Genomic DNA, 22251 nt, shown 5'->3' with positions numbered 1-22251 from the left:
GAACAAGCGTGACATAGCGACAGTATCCCTCTGCAACTTTGTCGGCTAATTTCTAGATCAGAAATGCTGTCAGCCTTAACAGGTCAATAGAAGTGTCCAATTCCACCTGCCTGCTTTGACCCACAATGTAATGGTGTGGTGTGTGATGTCATTACGGTGCAGAGTTATTGAGTTGGTTGTGTTTGTAGATATCATGTTGTTATTTGATGGTTCCTTCTTGCCTTGGATGCGGACATGCTGAGTTTAACTTGTGGTATTGGGTTCATTTGAGTTTTGGTTGTCATCATGTAAACATGGTTTTTGTGTGTGTTTTTGGCATTTTTGTTAGGTCTGATTACTTTGATGTTTTGTGTGTGGAAAGAAGTCAAATTTTTTTTAATGCCTTTTTGTTAGTTGTGGGTGTGACAATGAAGTTCACGAGTGTATCATTACGTTCTGAGATTGGTGATGATATGATGTCTGCCATACAGTTTCTGTAGATGTTCAGTCTTATTGTTGAATATGTTACATGTCACATTTGTGGTGTGGCATTGTAGGCATCCAATTTTTGTTTTGGTTTCATTGTGTAGTAATTGCGATGTTTTGTGTGTTGTATATTTTTGGTTGGTCAGTTGTGTCTTAATTGATGTAGTGAATGTGGAGTATTTGGGTTTTGAGGTGTAGAGGTTTTGATTCCAATTTTTTGAGTTGCTGGTGTTGGTTTTTTGGTATTGATAGTATATAGCTCAACCGCAGCTATTGATACCAAAAGGGAAATGTCCGGTTCCATTTTTTGATGTCGTAGGTGTTTGTTTTTTGACATCGGAAGCCGTGGTTGAGCTAAATAGATCAGGGGAAATGTCCGATTCCTGTGATTTTGTTGGTGTTGTGGAATGCTGCAATTAAATTTTTTTAATATATTGTTTTAGGACCTTGTGGATATATATATTTTTTGTTCCCACCCAAAACCCCCAATTTTCCATGGTTGTCCCATTAGTTTTATTTTATTTGTGGGGATGACATGTTATTGTGTCATTTTTATTCTTGTTTGCATTTGTTGGCATGTGTATATTATAGTGACATCATTGTTGTCATTTTGTATATGTTGGAAGTAGCTGTTTCTGCCATATTGATGACACCATGGGTCAAAGCAGACAGATGGAATCGGACACTTCTGTAATGCCACCATAACCCATTGGTTGGCAACACATCAATTTCACATAGCCAGATGATGATTTGGTCTTCAGTGTGAAGATTGGTTCAGTGCTGCAGTCCATGCTAGTCTGTCCTATATCCCGTGCAAACCTCTTCATCACTGCGTAACTACCACAAGCTAAAACTATTTGAACCTACTCACTGCAGTCAGCCCTTTTCACCACTTTACTATTACACCTCCCCCCCCCCCCCCTCCAAAACAAACACACACACACCAGAAATTTCTTTTCTGCTCAGTTTGATTCTATTCTCCCTCATTAGCTGTCCAATCTATCTATCTGCTCATCAGTATTCTCCTGTAGTGCGACAGTTCAGGAGGTTCTGTTCTCTTCTTGTATGAACCATTTATCATACACAACAGTCTGACTTCTGTACAAGGTTATGCTCAATACAGATAACTTCGGAAAAGACTTAGGCCTACTAATATTTAAATTTATATTTGATGTTATAAAAATATATCTCTTTCAGAAATACTTTTATTGCCAGTTGCATTTTATCCCCTCTCTACTTCAGTCATCATCAGCAATTTTGCTGCACAAACAGCAAAACTCGTCTATATCTCTGGTGTCTCATTTTATAATCTGATTCCCCCAGGATCACCTGATTTAACTGATGACATTCCATTAACCTTGTTTCACTATTGTTGATATTCATCTTATAACCACTTTTCAGGACAATACCAATTCTGTTCAACTGCTCTTCAAAGTCCTTTGCCGTGACAATTAGAATGTCATTAGGAAACATAAGAGCTCTATGTATTCACCCTGCATCTTTCTCCCAACAAATTTCTCCTTAGTTTCCTACACTACTTGTCTAGTGAACATATTGAGTAATGTTGGGGGTAGGGTACAACCCTGTGTCACTTCCTCCTCAACTGCTGTTGCCATTTCATGTCCTTTGATTCTTATAGCTGCAGTCTGGTTTCTGGAGAAGTTGTAAATAGCTTTTTGCTTCCAGTATCTTATTGAAGCTGCCTTCAGAATTTCAAATAATGTATTCCATTTGGTATTATCAAAAGTTTTCTGTAAATCTGCAAGTGTTGTAAATGTAAATTTGTCCTTCCTTAACCCTTTAACTGCTCTGGACGTGTTAACACGCGTGCTTTTGTACCTGTCCCTGTGTGCTCTGAACGTGTGTATGCGACACAGGGGCAGGTACAAAGGCACGCGTGTTAACACGTCCAGAGCAGTTAAAGGGTTAACCTATCTAATAAGATTAGTCATGGGCTAGTGAAAGGATAGTTTTAGGTAACCAGTGAGAAGCGAATAAAATGGTAATGTATTTTGCTCATCAAAATTGAAATCATTCAATGTGCTTCATGGGTTATTTTTGATTTTCTTAAATTCATGTCACCACAGCTTCTATATTTATTTTACTATTTCTTAGAATTAAGGTTGTTTGGTTTGGTTGTGAGTTGGTGAAGCCAAGTAATGTGATGTTATAACGAGAAACTTGGCAACATTTAGGGAATAGAATATGTAGTTATTTAGAAGACATTCAGCGAACACCAATTAAAAATGATTTACACTTTTTGGTTTGTGATTTTGGGTACCTATCATCTACATGTACATCTATACTCTGCAAACCACTGTGAAGTGCATGGCAAAGGGTACGTTCCTTTGTACCAGGTAGGGTTTCTCCTCATTCCATTCACCATGTAGTGTAAGAAGAATGATTGTTTGAATGCCTCTGTGTATGCTGTAATTATTCCACTCTCATCCTCACGATCCCTATATGAGCGATATGTGCCATGTGACTAGAAGAGATAAATTTTTTAACATTAAATACAAATTGAAGTATTAGGAAGTCTATACTTCAGGTACTTTTCTGGAGATTGTAAGGTAATTACATCAGCGAAAGTAAAAGAAGGGCAATAGAATGTAGTCCAGGTAAATCAGGCAATGTTGTGGGAATTAAATTAGGAAGTGAGATACTGAATTTAATCCGTGAATTTTACTATTTGGTTGCAAAACAGCTGATGATGACTGATAGTAACAAGAAAAACATTTCAGAGAAAGAGAGGGTTGTTTTTTTTTTTTTTTTTTTTTTTTTTTAAATACAGAAATAAATTGAAATGCTAGGAATTTTTTTCTGAAAAGTTTTGCACAAAGTATAGCTGCCTGACAAAGTGGAACAGTGATGACAAATAGTTCTAGTAAGAAGCGATAGAAACTTCTCAAAGTGGTGCTACAAAAGAATGTCGAAGATAAGGTGGGTAGGGTGAATTACTAATGAAAAGGTACTGAATCAAATTGGGGAGAAGAAAACTAGTACAGCTTGACTAATGTAAGTGATTGGTTAATAGACTCATTCTGAAGCATCAAGGAATTGTCAGGTTGCCAGGAGGAGACCAAGTATGTGTGCTCAAATGGCTGAGGGTGTCAGCAGTTATGCAGAGAGGAATAGGCTTGTATGTTATAGAATAACATGGAGAGCTGCATGAAGCCATTCTTCAGACTGATGACTAGGTCATCATTATCATCAACAACAACAAAACACCAAAATCTAATTTAGTTGGCATAATGATTATTTTATGTTAACAATTTCTATTTCCGGAATAGTAGACTGCAGATTTTGTCAGAATTGATGCAGCTGCTTCTGCTCATTGTAGTGACCATACTGTCTGTCAAGTACTGTGTCATTGCCTACCTACAACCAGCTGCAGTACCCACACCACTTTCTCTCCTCATCTTGTATTCATTTCACCCCTTGCAGTGAGTGCTGGTAGCGACTTTGCTCCCCTAAACATATAATGTACGGCACTGCCATTGGCATAGTCTCTTATAAACTTTCTGAACTATGTGAATATTGAGTGTCAGGGATATTTTTCTCCAAAAACTGGAGACATTTATTCAGATCACAATTTCGCTATCCACTTGAAATGAAATTTGTACTACAAAACTGCTCCTCATTCATCTTACTCCTAGTGTCTCATGGCATCAGTAACTCAACGTCTGTTGTACAGTTATAAAAGGAGATCCAGTTGTGGGCTAACTTTAAACTTTGGGAGGGGTAAAAAAACCACAGCTGTCATAAATGCCCACCCCCCCCCCCCTCCCACCCCTTATTAATGTAGTATACCATCAAGTAACAATAAATAGCGTATCAAGTTCTGAGTTATTGGGTTGATGAAAACTTAAACCAGAAAAATCATGTGATAAGTGTGCTAAAATGTTTAGGTTCAGCTTTTTTGCCATAATAATAATTGGGAAATATGGAAGTGTCCGATCCCACCCGTCTGCTTTGAGCCTTGACGTCACAAATATGGCGGAAACGACCATAAACCACGATTCCAGTATGGCGCGTATATAGTCGGTATGTACACATTATGAGGACGAAAATACATCTAAAAACAAACACTTTCCACAAAAAGCCTAATGACACTAACGGGACAAGCGTGGGAAATAGGGTGTTTTGGGTGGGGGCAAACTAAATATAAACAAATTTAGACACCCACCCCCATACAAAACCACACAAAACGACGAAAAAAACTGACATCACAAAACTCCCCAAATACCAACACAATATCATCTGGAATCGGACACTTCCCTTGACCTATATAGCTCAACAGCAACTCCCGATCCCATAAATTAAGATCAAACACTTTCCTTGGCCTACATAGCTCAAAAAAAATCTCTCGATGCCAATATCAACATACACAGCCACACATTGGGATCGAACACTTCCCTTGTCCTGTGCACTGTTACTTTTATCTGTCATATCCATTCCTGAACAGAAACAACAACCGATTAATTTTACTAAAATTACCACATGATGTACAGCGAACAACACTAAATTAACCTTCACACAAAGTCGTTAACTCACTGAAACGAATTCCACTACAAACACAGCCAACACTCGAACAATTCTGGATAATGAGCAAAAGCAAACTGAGCCCATTACACCACACAAACGAAAACCCTGAACATACCACCAGAGAGCACAACAAACCACAACACGACAACATCTACAAACACACCACACTCACAAACCAAACTCCACACCATCATGACGTCACACACAACAACACCCTTACGTCACGGGTCAAAGCCAACGCATGGGATCGGACGCTTCTGTCGACCCTATAATTGTCAAAAGTTATTTTTTGTAGATAAACATTAATATGAACAATATTCAGTTTTGTTGAAGCAGTCTGTGCTCATTACCCACTATTAGGAAAAAAATGTAGTGTTACAGACATAACTCAGAAAATCAAAAATAATATACATGTATTTGAAATTCTTGTAAAACCTGTGATGTCTTCAGTACACATAGAAAGGGACAGTGTTTACAAAAATATGTCAGACATTAAATAAATATACTCTTAAGTGTTCCATAAACAGGGTTTATGGAACAATCAGTATGCCGGGAAAGCTTTAAACATCACATACTCTTAAGTGGTCTAAAATAAGACAAATGTTTTGTATTTAATATTTTAGTTTTACAGGTGCAACACATCAGATAAGAGAATAAATTTAGTTTAAAAGATTTAATTTAATTTGAACAAAAGCTAATGTTTCTTGAGACTCTGTGATCAGCTCTTGTAAAGTACACACTACTTTTCTGGCCATACATATTGATTTCCTACTCTCAGAAGGCATTTAACTAAAATGTTCTTATTTGACATTCTTCTCTGACAACTTGTACAGATGTGCTAGTTCAGATTGTGATAACAACAGCCCTCTGTCCAAAAGCCTGCGAAAAGTTTTCAGCATTGCAACAGGTTGTGAAACAATGTATGGTTTTTCTTTTTGTACACTGTACGCTGCAATAAGTTTGAGTGCACCTCAGACAGGAAACCTATTTTAACGGTATATTTCCCAATGGCATAAAAACTGCGGAACTGCTGAGTGTTTGGTAGAGGTCTGATATCTCTCCAACACTGTTGTAACTTGTCAGTATGGCTCATTACCTTCTCTGCTGGGACTGCTGTTATATTAAATTTATCAGTTATTGATTTTTCACTTGTACAAAAGGTGTGCAGTCAGTAATGAGATCTTGTCTAGCTTTTTCAGACTGCAACACGTGATACTTCAGCATTCCTCCCAACACCATCAGTAGTTCCTTTTCCTTGTGATTGCAAAAGAAATGCCAATGTAAAGCAAGTCAACAGTCGTCTTTCCTGAAAGTTATGTTGGCTAACGTATTTAAAATGTTGACAAACTCCATCAGAGAGTATTTCCATCACTTTACAACTAGAAATTTTATTATAAGGAAGGACGGGAATACCGCAGTCAGTTGCAGCCCCATCAGATTTTTATTGCTCTTGCATATCTAGATTTCAGCTATAAATATCCATCTTCAGTGAATGTGATTTAATTGTAATCCAACAAACTCCTATTGGTACATGTCACAACACAACTTTATTGATGACATAAACTGATGGGAACTTGATAGATTACAACTCAGTCAGATGCACTGAAGATAGTTATTTATAGATGAAATGTGGATATGTGAGAACAATGAAAAACTAATGGGATTGTGACTCATTGCCATACTACAGTCCTTCCTTAATATACTGTTGCTGTTCACAGTGGTTCTGTATGGTATCAGAATTGGTGTAGGAATTTTCTTTTTTAGTTTCTAAAGTATTTTCTGACTAAAAACATGAATAGCTAGCTTATCACATTGCAGATAATCAGATTCAATAGCAGATGAAATTATACTGGTAACTGTCTGTGACTTTAACTACTCTTGCTGTCTCAATCATTATTCCATTGATACTAGCTAATGAGTTCTTGTGAGGAGACAATCAGTTGAGGAATTCTGGATACTTCTTTAAGTTTTCACATTTCTGCAATGTGTCAAACATTTTTTGAGACACATTTTGGAATTCCTTGTGTCATTAGAGGATTACATCTGTAATAGAATTTCTGGCACTGTGATACATTTTAATTTTTTTTTTATATAGCTAATTAAAAGAGCAAAATAATTTTTGTTTGAAATTATGGATGTGTAGCAAAATTTGTACAGATGTAACAGTTAATAAATTCCCTATTTTATTCTTTTGTAATGTAAAAAGCATTTCAAGTTTTATTTGAATTTGTTTTGAGATGTCTAAATGATTCGTTGGAAACAACTGAATAGCAAAGAAATACAGCACTATCAAAATATAATGTATGAAAAGTCATGAATTTTTTCCCCACTTTGAGTGAATGTCCATTAGTTCCTTTCGGCAGAAATATGATCTATTCATCATTATGGTGTAAGATACTGTACAGTTTCAGAAATGGGTTTATGTTCATCAAGGCAAAAATCTTTAGCATTTCACATTTTCTATTTTGGTTTCACTTTTGATGGGATTAACCTTAAGATATTTTGCGTATTTTCATTCACAGGTGTCTTACATGATAATATTATCATAAATCTGCAGTTGCCCTCTACAACAACACTGGATAAACAGCAGTTTCCCACAACCAGTCATTAATAAAATTGATGGAGAACTTTAAATCACTGTGTAACACTAATGCTGCCTTTTCATGAATGTCAGCTTGAAAGTCACGGAGATACCCAAACATGAGGCTTGGGAAACTCTGCTAAATTCCACAAGGGCTTAGGAATGAATTTAAGAAAGACACACAAGGCTTGGGAACCTTTATTAAGCTACTCACTAACAGGCTCGTGAAACTGAAAAAAGTCCCTCGGTCCTGCCTGGACTTACCTGGCTATCAGATGTGAACCCTTGGCAATAATGATGCTAAATTGTAGTGGCAAAAACCACCATTTACCATTGCAGGTTTTAGTTATGATAACTTCAAAAAATCCTAGGTTTATATGCTGCTCCAAAGTTCTGATTTTCATGACAAATTTACTATATAACTGTAGACCTTCAAGGGGAAAAATAATTACAATTTGATATTTTATCATGAAAAAAGTGTTCTTTTAAGCAGTAGGTAAAACAAGTATGGATCAGTCATACATTTTAAGAAACTAGGACTCAAAAATAGCTTACTTTGGCAGAAAATTTGTTTTCCAGCAGCTTCATGTCTATCTCCAGAGTATTAATTCACAAGTGATAAAATTTAGTAGATTTATAATTAAACTACTGGGCAAGAAGGTCACAAAGGAACAGGTTTCTAAACCTTCTATATAAAGAGATCAAGCTAGTTCAACTTGGGAGAAAATTTGTTATGATACACTTTATTGGCAACTTTGAGTGGCATTTAGAGCAAAATAGTGAACCAAATGACTTAAAACTTTCTGAATGTGCACAGTGCATATTGTTCACTTGTGTTGTCCAGTTTTTTAGCTTAACAAAAATTGTCTGCTGAATTATGGCACTTCAGAAATGGCTAAAATTTTTGAAATGTCAGCGTATTTGTGAATGCTTCACTTAAGAGGCCCTTGTTGACAAAGTGTTAAAAACTTGGGAGCTAGAAATTTGGAAATCTTCCTTTGGTCATTTAGTAAACCTGCACACTGAATTTGAACTAAATTGTAGATGGTCAAGTGAGGACGCGTAGACTACTTAACATGGAGTCTCCCATGTCCAAGTTTAGTGTTAAACAAGTGGCTGTTTCTGTTTCTTCTACTCTCGTCACACGTTTAGCTTTTGATTTATAAGCTAATGCTAGTCTGCTAAGATGTGTTTTACACATCTTCTGTATCTATTTGTACCATGTATTGTGTTTACTTATAGCTCCTGTGTCATTAAATGACGTTAAAAATATGTTTTTGACATGGCTACTTACTAAAATTAGAGTTCCATTTTCACCTCAAAGCAACTGGAATAACAAGGGAATGTAATGGAACTTCCAAATATGAGAGCTCCATCAATACCGCCAGGTTTTTCCAGTGGCTATGATTTCAGTAGTCTTACCAAAAAATATTTTTTGCACGGCATTTTTGCTTGTTGTGGCTGTGCCCTCTGGCAATGTTTTGTGGTTCCTGGCTGGATGTGGAGAGGGTGGTGTGATAGGTGGGTGGCCAGTTTCCTCTCACTACAACACAAAATGCACACGTGGTTAAAATATGCTTTATTACAGAAACCAATTGAGTATTAACTTCAATTATGTCCAGTCCGAAGTTCTGTGGTTAACAACAATCAAGTAACATGTACTAATTCTTGAATCCTGTCTGTGTCCGTATCACAACTATATACAGTGACTAAAGTTCCCTCACAGCTAGCTGAGGTGCAAGGCGATGACTATCGCTGTGGAAGACGTATAGCACAGTGTGACATATTGAGGTGCAGTGTGAACTGAGTACTGAGCTTGAGAGATTGAGACAGCTCGGTCAGTGGCAGCGGCCTTATGCACGCTGCCCAGGGGGCATTATCTGCATGTAGCCTGGGGGTGTGTCTAGGTCTTCTCCTGTCATAGGCGCGCCTAATTCAGTGCCTACTATACAGTCAGTGTGCTGGCGAAGGTGTACGCCAGCACAATGCTAGTTTCCTTTGTCAATAATGCACAAATTCCTTGTTGTGTCGCTTATTTTAGGAAACACTTCATGATGGCTGCACACTAATATCAGCTGAGAGTACACAAATGGATAATGATATAAAGGGACATTGTTTTTAAACATCCGTAATTGGGAAAATTGTTTTAACCTTAAAATTATTTACTGTGTATGTGGACCCATGTGCAAAGAAATTAAATATTTATGAGCTTCTTTGTTGTGTAGCCACATACAGCACTCATGTAATTCTCTTGATTACCACAAGCAGGCCTATTTCAGTGTTCTGTTACCTAATGTCAAATTATCATTTAGCATATTGTAACAACATAACCACCATGAAACTCTTAAGTAATAGTGAGTGATCAGCAGTGACATTTTGCATTAACAGCATACATTATATTTAAATGTACCCATAATGAGCAGGTCTGGTCTATGACTGTAGATGTATAAAATTATTAACACAGTTACCTGAGAGGCATCTTCATCTTCTGACCTGGAGAATCTTGGTTGTGACATTTGTAGATGGAGTTTTTTTGTCTCCAGATTCCAATGTAAATGTTAGAAACCAATGTTATCGAGGCTGTATAGTTCTACTTGCTGTCATTAGCCTGCCATTCTCTTTCTCTCTACTTTCCTCACCAGCAGCTTTTAATCAGATTTGTAACTGTGAATAGGATTTATGATTTCCTGTCAGAAAGGTTGCAATTCACATAAATTGATGAGAAGTCATCTAATGAGACCGAAAGTCACCAGGAGTTCAAAATGAATTGCAAAATGATTTAGACAAGATATTTGCAAGGTGTGAAAAGTTGCAATTGACCCTAAGCAATAAAATGTGTCGGGTCCTCCCAGGAGTACTTAAGAAATTAAATTAAATTTTGGTTACATGACAAACAACACAAATTTAAAGGTTGTAAATTCTACCAAGTGCCCAGGGACCTACAAAGAAATTAAATTGGAACTATTGCACTGGGAAGGTGAAGCAAAGACTGTGTTTTATAGGCAGAAGATGCAACAAATCCACTAAAGATACTGCTCACAGTTTGCTTATCTTTCCTCTTCTTGAATACTGCTATGTGATATGGGTCCTTACCACGTAACATTGACAGAGGACAGAAAAAAAATTCCATTGCAAAACATGGGAGAGAATGTCATGGATATAAGTGAACTGGGTTGGCAGTAATTAAAACGAACACTTTTTTGCTGCAGTGAGGTATTTTCATGAAATTTCGGTCACCATCTTCCACCTTGGAATGTGAATATATTTCGTCGACTCCCACCTATTTAGGAAGAAACAGTCATCACAATAAAATATGATACATTGGACTTTGCACTAAAAGATTTAGCTGTTCATTTCTCCCATGTGCTGTTCGAGAGTGGTATATTGTCTAGAAATAGTCTGAAAATAGACAGTGGAGAAAAGAACAGAAATACTTAGTGAAGTACATTGTTTTATTAGAGCAGATCTAGAGTTCAACTATTACATAGTCATCTTCAGTGCATGTAGCAACAGGTGACATTAGCCCAAAGTGTCCATAATCTAGATCTACTGTAATAAAATGATACAATCGCTTACTGTTATTTTCTCGATTGTCTATATTCAGCAATCGCTACCCACAAGAGTATCATATGGATTCCATTCTGATGATCGCAAAGTGGTTCTTCAATGTACTTTCTGCCAAACACTTCAGAGTAATCATGTGGATGTAGACATCATCAATGCCTCTTTGTCAAATTTTCCTTCTCTGTTGATCGCAGTCATCCCCTTTGCTAACTTTGTTGCTCTCTGCTGGAGTGTTACTACTGTATCAATAGAAATTTCTGAAATATAAATCAAATTGATTTATATGCATCTCTAAACAAATTAGGCACAAAGTAAATGATAGATTACACTAGTCACAAATAAGTGATATAATATTCCAGTCACATACTATATCTTAGTTCTCTCCCTCCCCCCCCCCCCCTCCCCCCTCCCCCCTCACCTCTCCCTCTCCTTCTTCCCCTCTGCCTGTGTTCAAAAACAGCAATGTGTACTGATGACAGCAACATCCTAACCAAGGATCCGAAATCAACCATAAGCAAAGTTTTACAGGAAATCAAATAGGGTGTTACAGTAAACAAAATTGAAACATAACATTGTTATGGCCTGAGTATCAGCTGACAGGTGTGGTCAGTGATTGGTACTTAGAAATGAATTAACAGTGTAACAATAGCTTTTTACACTATGAAATAAATTATTTACAGGAAAGTAAAGGTGAAGCAGCATTATATGCTGGGGATAACCCAAATGAGACTGTGCTGTTTTAAGCAAACTGGCACCACATCACCATCTGGCTCTCCTGATTTAGGTTCACTGTGGTTTCTCTCCATTATTTCAGGCAAACCTGTGATTGTTCCTACTATAAAGCCAAGACGACTACTCCCATCCTTGTCCAACTAGGCCTGTGAGTATGTAAATGAGTGAATACAGGATGAACCCGAATATTTCATGGGTTGCCCACGTACGTTTTCTGGGTATTTTGATAAAGTGGTCCGTGGTATCCAGTGACTCATTACAGAGTAATTGCATGTCATTTGATTTCTTACCCTTATTACCAAAAATATTTACTCAACAGTGCCAAAAGACTCACAGTACTTATTGCTGGCAACAGTAAGACCCACTTAACTCTTTGCCCTCAGGTTTGTTTTTCCAGCAGTGTTAGTTGTACATCAACAGTAATACACAGCATTATGGGTAGGTATACTGAAGAAGGGTTGGGCAGTATGGACCTCAAGTATGGGTTCACTGAATAAAATGGAAGAGCAGCATAATGATGGTATTCTCAGCACTTCTGCATCTATGGCAACCACATCACAGTGCTTTTGTGTCTTCATGCAGGTGTGTACAAGAATACAGGTCATTCCATGTTTTGGATAATGCACGTTACTGGCATTTTCATGGGTGTGAAGATACTCTGAGGTGACAAAAGTGATTGGATACCTCCGAATATCTCGTGGAACCTCCTTTTGCCCAGTGTAGTGTAAGAACTTGATGTGGTATGCATCCAGCAAGTCATTGGAAGTCCCTTTCAGAAATATTGTGCCTCTACAGCCATCCATAATTGTGGAAGTGTTGCCGGTGCAGGATTTTGCCTACAAACTCACATCTTGATTGTGTCCCATAAATGTTCAATGGGATTCGTGTCAGATGATCTGCTCGAGAATGTTCTTCCAAACAGTGGCGAACAATTGTAGCCCAGTGATATGGCGCGTTGTCGTACATAAAAATTCCATCGTTGTTTGGGAAGTCCACGAATGACTGCAAATGGTCTCCAAGTAGGCAAACATAACAATTTCCAGTGTGCGATTGGTTCAACTGGACCAGAGGATGCAGTTCATTCTACGAAAACATAGCCCACACCATTATGGAGTCTCCACCGGCTCGCACAGTGCCTTGTTGACAACTTGAGCTCATGGCTTCGTGGGGTCTGCACCACACTTGAATCTTACCATCAACTCTTACCAACTGAAATTGTGACTCATCTGACCAGGCCATGGTTTTCAATTTGTTGAATGTCCGACCAATATGGTCAAAGGCCAGGAGGACCGCTGCAGGCAATGTCTTGCTGTTAGCAAAGACACTTGGTTCAGTCGTCTGCTGTCATAGCCCATGCCACATTTCGTCACACTGTCCTAATGGATACGTTTGTCATGCGTCCCACATTGATTTCTGCAGTTAGCTCACCCATTGTTGCTTGCCTGTTAGCACTGACAACTCCACATGTAAATACTGCTGCTCTCGGTCATTAAGTGAAGGGTGTCTGCCACTGTGTTGTCGACAATGAGAGGTAATACCTGAAATTCAGTATTCCCAGCACAGTCTTGACACTGTGGCTTTCAGAATATTTAATCGACATGGAAGTCGCCCAGTGAGGCATCACCTGAAATTATTTGCAACCCAGCAGCTGAACTTCCCTGGATGGTGTCTCCTGGCCAACAACACAACATGATCATTTCATTTCATTGAAATCACTAACGATTTCTGAAGTAGAATGTCCCATGTGCTTAACTCCAACTATCTTTCTGTGTTCAAAGTCTGTGGCCATAAATGTCAGTCACATTTTCATATGAATCACCTGAGAATAAATAACACCACCACGAATGCACTGCCCTTTTACACCTTTATGCAATACCACCGCCATCCATACATGTGCATATCCCTTTCCTAGGACTTTTGTCACCTCATTCTATTTTCACGGAAACAAAGCTAATTGGGGTACCAAACTGAATAACTCATAATCATATTATTACTCCCTAGTGAACTCCATCAGTCCCTTGTACCAAAACACTCAGGAAATACTACTACTACTACTACAACTACTACAAAACATTCTAAACTGAACTTCTCGATTAGTATATATATGTATTTACTCAATTTTAACTTGTTATCTAACTGAACATCAACGAACTTTAGTTGAGTGTGTCATTTTGTGGATTACTGTTAATGACTACTTCTAGTGGTAGCAGGTAACTTTTGTTTTCTTTTTTGCAATTGTGTAATATGAAACTTTGTGAGATTAATATGTGAAACTGTTTGCTATGAACCAGTGAATTGTTGGCCTGATTACTTACCATATGAATTATGTGTGGTAATGTTGAATTTGGGCTCATGTTCAAGACACTTGTAGACCCTGTGGATAGTGTGCTGTAGAGTGAGTTCTCACATTTTTGCTTCTGAAGTATCTTTACTGAGTGCAAGAACCCAATATAGTCACCTGCCGAGACTAAAGTGCCAATCTTGTGGCTGTAGATTCTCAATTAGATATGTTTTGAGTTATGAAAGCTAGTTGAACAATACACTTGAGCAACTTGCATCACCCTACATGAATAGACTAAAGGAAATGCTGGAGACAACAGCTTTTAGGTATTAACAGTTTTGTCTTGCACTGTTACAGTTGGCGACATCTCAGATAAAGGAAGAACCCAACATTCAGTCTGGTGCTTTTGGTATAAAGCACAGCTATAGAGGAGAAGAGGAAGTAATTTCATAATTCTCCCCAACTGTGTGCGAACACCTGGTTGGCTCTGAAGATTTTTTTCCTGTCTTACACTTTAAACACAAAGTGAGTTGCTGCTGTCACAGAAACTTGACATTGTCTTCCTCAGTAGAGTTTTTATTGCTAGTTTTTACTGCTTTGCTCACAGTATTGTAAAGCGTGCTCATACTGAAGAAGCAAGTTAATCAGTTTCCTCTGTTCTGTCTAGTTAAATATTAAAAAGGTTTAATGAAGTTATCTATTAGAAGACAAATTATGTTAAAATATGAAATAGTTCAGTTTTTAACAACTAGCTTAAAATATGTATATTGCAAGTAAATAAACTGTGTGTTGTATTGGTCCTTCATAAGAAGGGATCTTCTATAAAATTTTATGTCGTAATTGAAAAATAATGTAAGAGTTATGTATTTATGTATTCTGTTGGCTGGCTGTAGTTCTTTTTCCTCCAATTTTTCTTTCTAAGATGTCCTTCATAAATCATTATGCCAAATTGTGTGTCTAGTTTAGTTTTCCTCTTTTGTGTGTTGTTAAGCAATGTTCTTTTTTTGTTCATTTCTTTTAGTTATTGCTCATGGAATTTCTTTTCAGTCATTGATATTTTTATGGCTTTTCTATATGCATAGATCCTTTATTTATAATTGTCTTCCTCCCTTGTTCTCCAAGAATGTGTACATGAACTGTTCATGAAACATGAGGGATATTGTTTAAAATTTCAATAATTATCAATTCATGATATTCTGTAAATTTTCCTCCCTAACACCCCTCCCCCCCCCCCACTCTATTTTTTTCAGAATGTCATATCCTTGCCTGATCATATGCATTACTTTCTCTGACAATGGAAAATCCATGCTGGAATGTAACAGTATTATGAAAAGGATAGTTGCTACTCTTCATGTAGTGGAGCTGCTGAGTCTCGGAGAGGCACAACAAAAAGACTGTCACATAATAAACTTTCAAACAACAGGGGATTTGTCAAAAATAGACAACACACACACACACACACACACACACACACACACACACACACACACACACAAATGCAACTCTCATGTACATGACCACAGTCTCTCGGAGCTGAAGCCAGACTACAAACAGCACTGCTTGATGGGAGAGGCAACCGGGTGGGGGTAAGAAAGAGGCTGGGGCAAGGAGGAGGAGTAGGGACAGCAGGGGAAGGGTGGTAAAGTGCTGCTGTGGCACCATGCAGGGTTGAGGTGGAGAGAGGGTAGGGCAGCTAGATGCAGTCATCAATAGGTCTAGAGGGAGGGGGGGGGGGGGGTTGCAGAAAAGGAGAGAAGTAAAAAGAAGCACGGGTGCATTGGTGGAATAGGGGGATGTGTAGTGCTGGAGTGGGAATAGGGAAAGAGCTAGAAGTATTGCAGGGAGAGTCCCCACGTGTGTAATTCAGGTAAACTTTTGTTGGTGGGAAGGATCCAGATGGCACAGCTTGTGATGCAGTCATTGAAATGAAGAATGCTGTGTCGGGCTCAGTAACAGGGTGGTCTAGTTGTTTTTTGGCCACTGTTTCTCTGTGGCCATTCATGTGAACTGACAGCTTGTTGGTTGTCATGCCCATGTCATCTAGAATGCAGCACAGTGGTTGCAGCTTAGCTTGTAGGTCGCATGACTGGTTCACAGGTTCCTTTGATGGGAAGGGTGATGTCTGTGACCGGACTGGAGTAGGTGATGGTGGGAGGATGTCGGGACAGGTCTTGCATTAAAGTCTATTACAGAGATATGAGCTGTGAGGCAAGGGGTTGGGAGCGGGGTTGTGCAGGGATTGGCGAGGATATTGTGTGGGCAGGAGCAGTACCACCTTGGGTAGGACAATTTTCATTTCAGGGTACGATGAGGGGTAGTTGGACCTCTGGTGGAGAATGTAATTCCGGAAAGATAAGGCATGCAAGATCTGGTTTTGAACAAGCTTGGGGGGGAGGGGGGGGTCTAATTACGGTCTGTAAAGGCCACTGTGATACCCTCCGTGTATTTTGAGAGGGGCCATTTGTCACTGCAGATGCAATGGCCACAGGTGGCTAGGCAGTATGGAAGGGACTTCCTGGTATGGAATTGGTGGCAGCTGTTGAAGTGGATGTTTGATATGGACAGAGGTACTGATGTAGCCATCTTTGAGGTAGAGGTCAGCATCAATGAAGGTGGCTTGTTGGGTTGCATAGGTCCAGGTGAAGCAAATGTAGGAGTAGGTGTTGATGTTCTGGAGGAATGTGGATAGGGTGCCCTCACTCTTGATCCAGACCACAGAGATTCTATCAGTGAATATGAACCAGGTGAGGGATTTAGGATTCTGGGTGTTGCGAAGGATTCCTCTAGATGGCCCTTGAATAGGTTTGCATAGGATGGTGCCATGCAGATGCCCATAGCCGTACTCTGGATTTGTTTGTTGGTAATGGCTTCAAAGGAGAAGTAATTGTGGGAGAGGATATAGTTGGTCATGGCAACTAGGAAGGAGGATGTTGGTTGGGAATCTGTTGGGCATTAGGAAAGATAGTGTTTAATTGTGCTAAGGCCATGGGTATTAGAGATGCTAGTGTAAAGGGAGGTGGCATCAGTAGTGGCAAGAAGAGCGCTGTGTTATCACACAGGAACAGGAACTGTGGAGAGTCAGTGGAGAAGGCAGGTTGCAGGTACAGTGTGTAAACTTTTAGATGGCAGACCTCTCCGTAGTCCTGAATCGGTAGAAGTCGGTAAACGTCGGGAGGCTTCGGTAGGCACGCAGTTTCGACTGCTGCCAGCATTACGTAGCTTACTGTGTTGTACAAGGTAGCCATTGTCGTCTGCTTCGTTATTGTTTTGCGCCGTACTGTTCTGCGTGTTTTTATTGAGCAGTTGTGCTGAACATTATCAAAATGAGTGAAGAGGCAGTTGTTGGCCCATCTCAGGAGTCGCCAATAACCCCTACCGGTAGTCCTACGGTTAGAAGGAAACCAGTATTACGTAGCAATGCTCACAAAATTATATTGCGTGTGATTGAATGATGCGAAAGGGAAAGAGAGCAGAAAAAATTGCTTACCCCATTTACAAATGTTCGGTGAGAGCTGCTACATATACAGGACAAAGCATGCATAGCATTGGAAGATTCTAACAGTTTTCCAAGAATCGTCCTGGTGTATCACCACAAACGCCTGGCAAGAAAAGGTGAGTTTCTATTTGAGATATTTTGTCTGCGATCACTTTGAAGGAGCCCCCTATTTCGTCCGAATTACCTTATATTTCATTTTTATACTATATGACCTGTTTAAGTATATTTAAATTTTATAATTAATAGTTTAACATTGCGGGGAATGAAATAAAAATTGCAAGCACTGAGAGTCGAACCCGGGTCCGCTGCGTGTCAAGCCTTTGCCTAATCAATTGCGCTACGCATGCTACAGTGACGTAATTGTTGAAACATTGTCCATAACTCTTTTCGGGCGTTCAGAGAACAACTCACCAAAGTTTCATTGCAATTGGATAAATGGTTTGTGAGCACATAGTAGACAAACATACATACATTCATTTATATACATATTGATTTTAATGTACATGATGATTTCAGTTTCGTTTAGGAACAACATTTAAAGCGAGCTTTACTTCCAAGCCTTTCGTCTGCTTTCGTGTAAGCATGACGCGCAATTTGTAGTGCCAGCACTGCAACTGGTAGGCGTGCCTTGTCCCCCCCAACGGCTCCTCTCTGCTCGCCAGCCAATGCTTGCTCCCTCCTCTCCCCGCACTCCCCTCACAACTCTGCCTTCTTACAGTTAACAGACTGTAATAGGCTGAAGGTGTTGGTTTGTGAGAGCAGAGATTCTTTCATTGGGGGCACAGTAACTGGCAACAATGGGGCATCCTGGGTGGTTGGGTTTATGGACTTCGGGAAACATGTTGAAGGTAGGAGTGTGGGAAGTGGTAGGGGTGGGGAGAGAGATGGACTCTGAGGAGAGGTTCTGGGATGGGCCTAAAGATTTTAGAAGAGACTAAATATCCTGCTGGGTATCTAGAACAGGGTCACTGTGGCAGGGTTTGTTGGCGGATGAATCTGATAGCTAGTGGAGTCTTTCTGCCAGGTATTCGTGCACTTCAAGACAACAGTGGTGGAGCCTTTGTCAGCAGGTAGGATTATAATATTGGGATCAGTTTGTAGGTGGTGGATTGCAGTTCTTTTTGCAGATGTAAGGTTAGTTTGCATGTGGAAGGATTTGAGTATGATGGTGAGGAAACATTCAAGGTTAAGAAATTCTGGAAAGTTACAGGGGAGATTTGGGGGCAGTGGGGGTGGATCACAGTTGAATGGAGGCAGGGTTCAACAATGCCCTTTGGTTGAGTCTGATTGGTAGGTTTGGTGATGAAAAAGTGTAGGACCAGGAGAAGGAGAGAGGGTCCTTAACAAATCCTGTACAATTGAATCTGGGAGTGGGGCAAAAGGTGAGGTCTTTTGAAGGGACTGATATTTCTATGTGGAAGAAAGGTTCATGACTATGTTTTGTGTCTGGTTCTGGATTCTGTGTGGTGGTGGAAGGGAGTTTTGGAGAGTAGAGTAAATATAGTAGGTCTTTGAGGCGGGATTTTTCAGCTATGAGGGGATGTGGGGGAGGTTTGGAGGTTGTTCTAGAGGTGGTGGACAGTGGTAGTCCAAGGTGGGAGAGGGAAGTGAGCACAGTGGACAGTTTTTTGAGGTGACATTGTGCATGTTGGTCTAGTTCCTGGAGGGGAAGAGAATTTTGCAGGTGGAGAGAAGGTATTGCAAGGAGGTTTGGGCGTGATTGATATGGTTTTGCAGAACTGTGTTGGTGAGGGCTAAGGATTGGCAGAATCTGAACACTTCGAGGTCATTTTGGAAGGGAGGGTAGCAACTGGAGATGGGTAATTTGATGGTAAGGCCATTTGAGGGTATTCCATGAGACGAGCAACAACGCAGGAACGTTATGTGGGACTGGGTTCTGGCTAGGGATAAGGGTACTTTTGTGTATTGATGCAGGTGGAAGGAGCAAGGATCCATGGTGGTGGAAATAATGCAAAAAATATGTAAACAACATAGAATTATGTCTGAAAAATTCGCAGAAAACACCCAAATATGTGAGAAAAATCACAAAATGGATGCAACAGATGAAATAAGGGGAAACTAGATGAAATCTGAGGGAATGCGTCGATAGTGAAAGACGAAACCCGACTGATATTGGAGTGAAGCCACAAAGAGATCAAAGAAAAATTATAAATAAAAAGATTTTTACTGTGGGTTGCAGGTCTGTGGGTAGATAAGTGCGAAGAAGGGGGACATCAGAGGTGACTGGATTAGGTGAAATTAGTAGGTGCTAACTGAAATAGAGAGGAGAAGGAGTGGGGGGTGGGGAGCGGTTGGTAGGATGAGGTGCAAGGTCATGTGGCACAGGAAAGATGCACGAAAATACGGGAGAGTGACACAGGTAGAGTGATCAATTTGAAGGTATAGGATTAATGATATCGGCAGGAGTAATGTGGGACATAAGATGCTACATCAACAATCCGTGTGGTCTTGTAGCTGTCTTTTGTACACGGCTGAGATGGTTGATACAGTGTGGCTCGTAAGTAGAGCGCACATTGTGGTTTGTGAGGCGGCAAGAGAAACACAGGAAAGAAGAGTAAGAAGGAAGGACATTGAATATAGAAGTGCATTGAAAAATAGTAACAAAGGAAAACAGCAGTGGGTCAGAATGGAAGAAAAGCTGTCAGGCAAAATAAAACAATGGAAAATCCATGATGTAATGTAACAATATTATGACAAGGATAGTTGCTACTCACCGTGTAGCAGAGTCGAGCTTTCGGCCAACAAGGCCTTTGTTGCAAATAGACAAAACACCCACAAACACACGAGGTGGAGAGAGGTTAGGGTAGCTAGGTGCAATTGGGAGGTTAGATGGAGGGTGAGGGTGGGGTAGAGAGAAGTGGATAAGGAGAGAAGTAAAAAGACTGTGCGTGATGGTGGAAGAGAGGGCTGTGCAGTGCTGGAATGGGAACAGAGGAGCAGCTAGATGGGTAAGGACAGCGACTAACGAAGGTTGAGGTCAGGAGGGCTACTTGAACAAAAGAATTATTGCAGAGAGAGTTCCCATGCACACAATTCAGAAAAGCTGTTGGTGGGAAGGATCCAGATGGCACAGGTTGTGAAGCAGTCATTGAAATGAAGAATTTCGTGTTGGGTGGCATGCTCAGCAACAGTGTGGTCTAGTTGTTTTCTGGCCACACTTTGTGTAGATCAGATGACTGGTTTCACAAATACCCCTACCTTTGATGGGATATGTGATGTTTGTGACCGGACTAGAGTAGGTGGTGGTGGGAGGATATATTGGACAGGTCTTGCATCTAGGTCTATTACAGGGATATGAGCCATGAGGCAAAGAGCTGGGAGCAGGGGTTGTGTAGGAATGGATGAGCATATTGTGTAGGTTCGGTGGGTGGTGGAATACCACCTTGGGAGGTGATATGAAACTTCCTGGCAGATTAAAACTGTGTGCCCGACCGAGACTCGAACTCGGGACCTTTGCCTTTTGCGGGCAAGTGCTCTACCATCTGGGCTACCGAAGCACGACTCACGCCCGGTACTCACAGCTTTACTTCTGCCAGTATCTCGTCTCCTACCATCCAAACTTTACAGAAGCTCTCCTGCGAACCTTTCAGAACTAGCACTCCTGAAAGAAAGGATACTGTGGAGACATGGCTTAGCCATAGCCTGGGGGATGTTTCCAGAATGAGATTTTCACTCTGCAGCGGAGTGTGCGCTGATGTGAAACTTCCTGGCAGATTAAAACTGTGTGCCCGACCAAGACTCGAACTCGGGGCTTTGCCTTTTGCGGGCAAGTGCTCTACCATCTGAGCTACCAAAGCACGACTGCAGAGTGAAAATCTCACTCTGGAAACATCCCCCAGGCTGTGGCTAAGCATGTCTCCACAGTATCCTTTCTTTCAGGAGTGCTAGTTCTGCAAGGTTCGCAGGAGAGCTTCTGTAAAGTTTGGAAGGTAGGAGACAAGATACTGGCAGAAGTAAAGTTGTGAGTACCGGGTGTGAGTCGTGCTTTGGTAGCTCAGATGGTAGAGCACTTGCCCGCGAAAGGCGAAGGTCCCGAGTTCGAGTCTCGGTCGGGCACACAGTTTTAATCTGCCAGGAAGTTTCATATCAGCGCACACTCCGCTGCAGAGTGAAAATCTCATTCTGGAGTATTTGTTTATGTTTTAAAATTTCACATAGTATTTTGTTTCCTAAGGTCCTGCCGTATGTTCATGCTGGTGAAAACCGTTTTTGAATGTCTGTTGTTGTTCCAGAGATATTTGAGGTGGCTGGGTTAGGTGAGGTACCCTGCATATATTCTTTCATGTGCCTCATGCAAACAGAATCTATTTTCTCAATTTACCTCATAATGTGGGCCAAATTCCAAGATAGTTCCATCTTCTAGTCAGCTTTACAGACTGGCCCTCTTCAATCTTCTTCATACTTGGAGGAGTTTAAGGTCATTATGAGACCTCAATTTCCTAGTGATAAGACACAATTCTCAAAAAAAAAAATTCATCTATCAAGATATAAAAATTTCCAGTTGCTGTTAAGTATAAAACATTTGAGCTCATCCCACTCACCGGTAGCTGAGTGGGTAACATAAAA

General features: G+C 40.1%; 1 protein-coding gene across 1 annotated transcript in view; it reads left to right on the top strand.

The window, feature by feature from the left end:
* Window positions 1–22251, top strand: part of LOC126106472 (zinc finger protein 628-like) — a 142453-nt gene that overhangs the window by 1930 nt on the left and 118272 nt on the right. Inside the window, exon 2 of the mRNA XM_049912759.1 lies at window positions 14526–14693. The gene's annotated coding sequence lies outside the window, so the exon portion shown is untranslated. The remainder of the gene's footprint in view (window positions 1–14525; window positions 14694–22251) is intronic.

The sequence above is a fragment of the Schistocerca cancellata genome, chromosome 10 (genome assembly GCF_023864275.1).
Source record: "Schistocerca cancellata isolate TAMUIC-IGC-003103 chromosome 10, iqSchCanc2.1, whole genome shotgun sequence".
NCBI lineage: Eukaryota > Metazoa > Arthropoda > Insecta > Orthoptera > Acrididae > Schistocerca > Schistocerca cancellata.
Note: the sequence above shows the minus strand (reverse complement) of the source record. Positions and strands in the feature narration are given on the sequence as shown.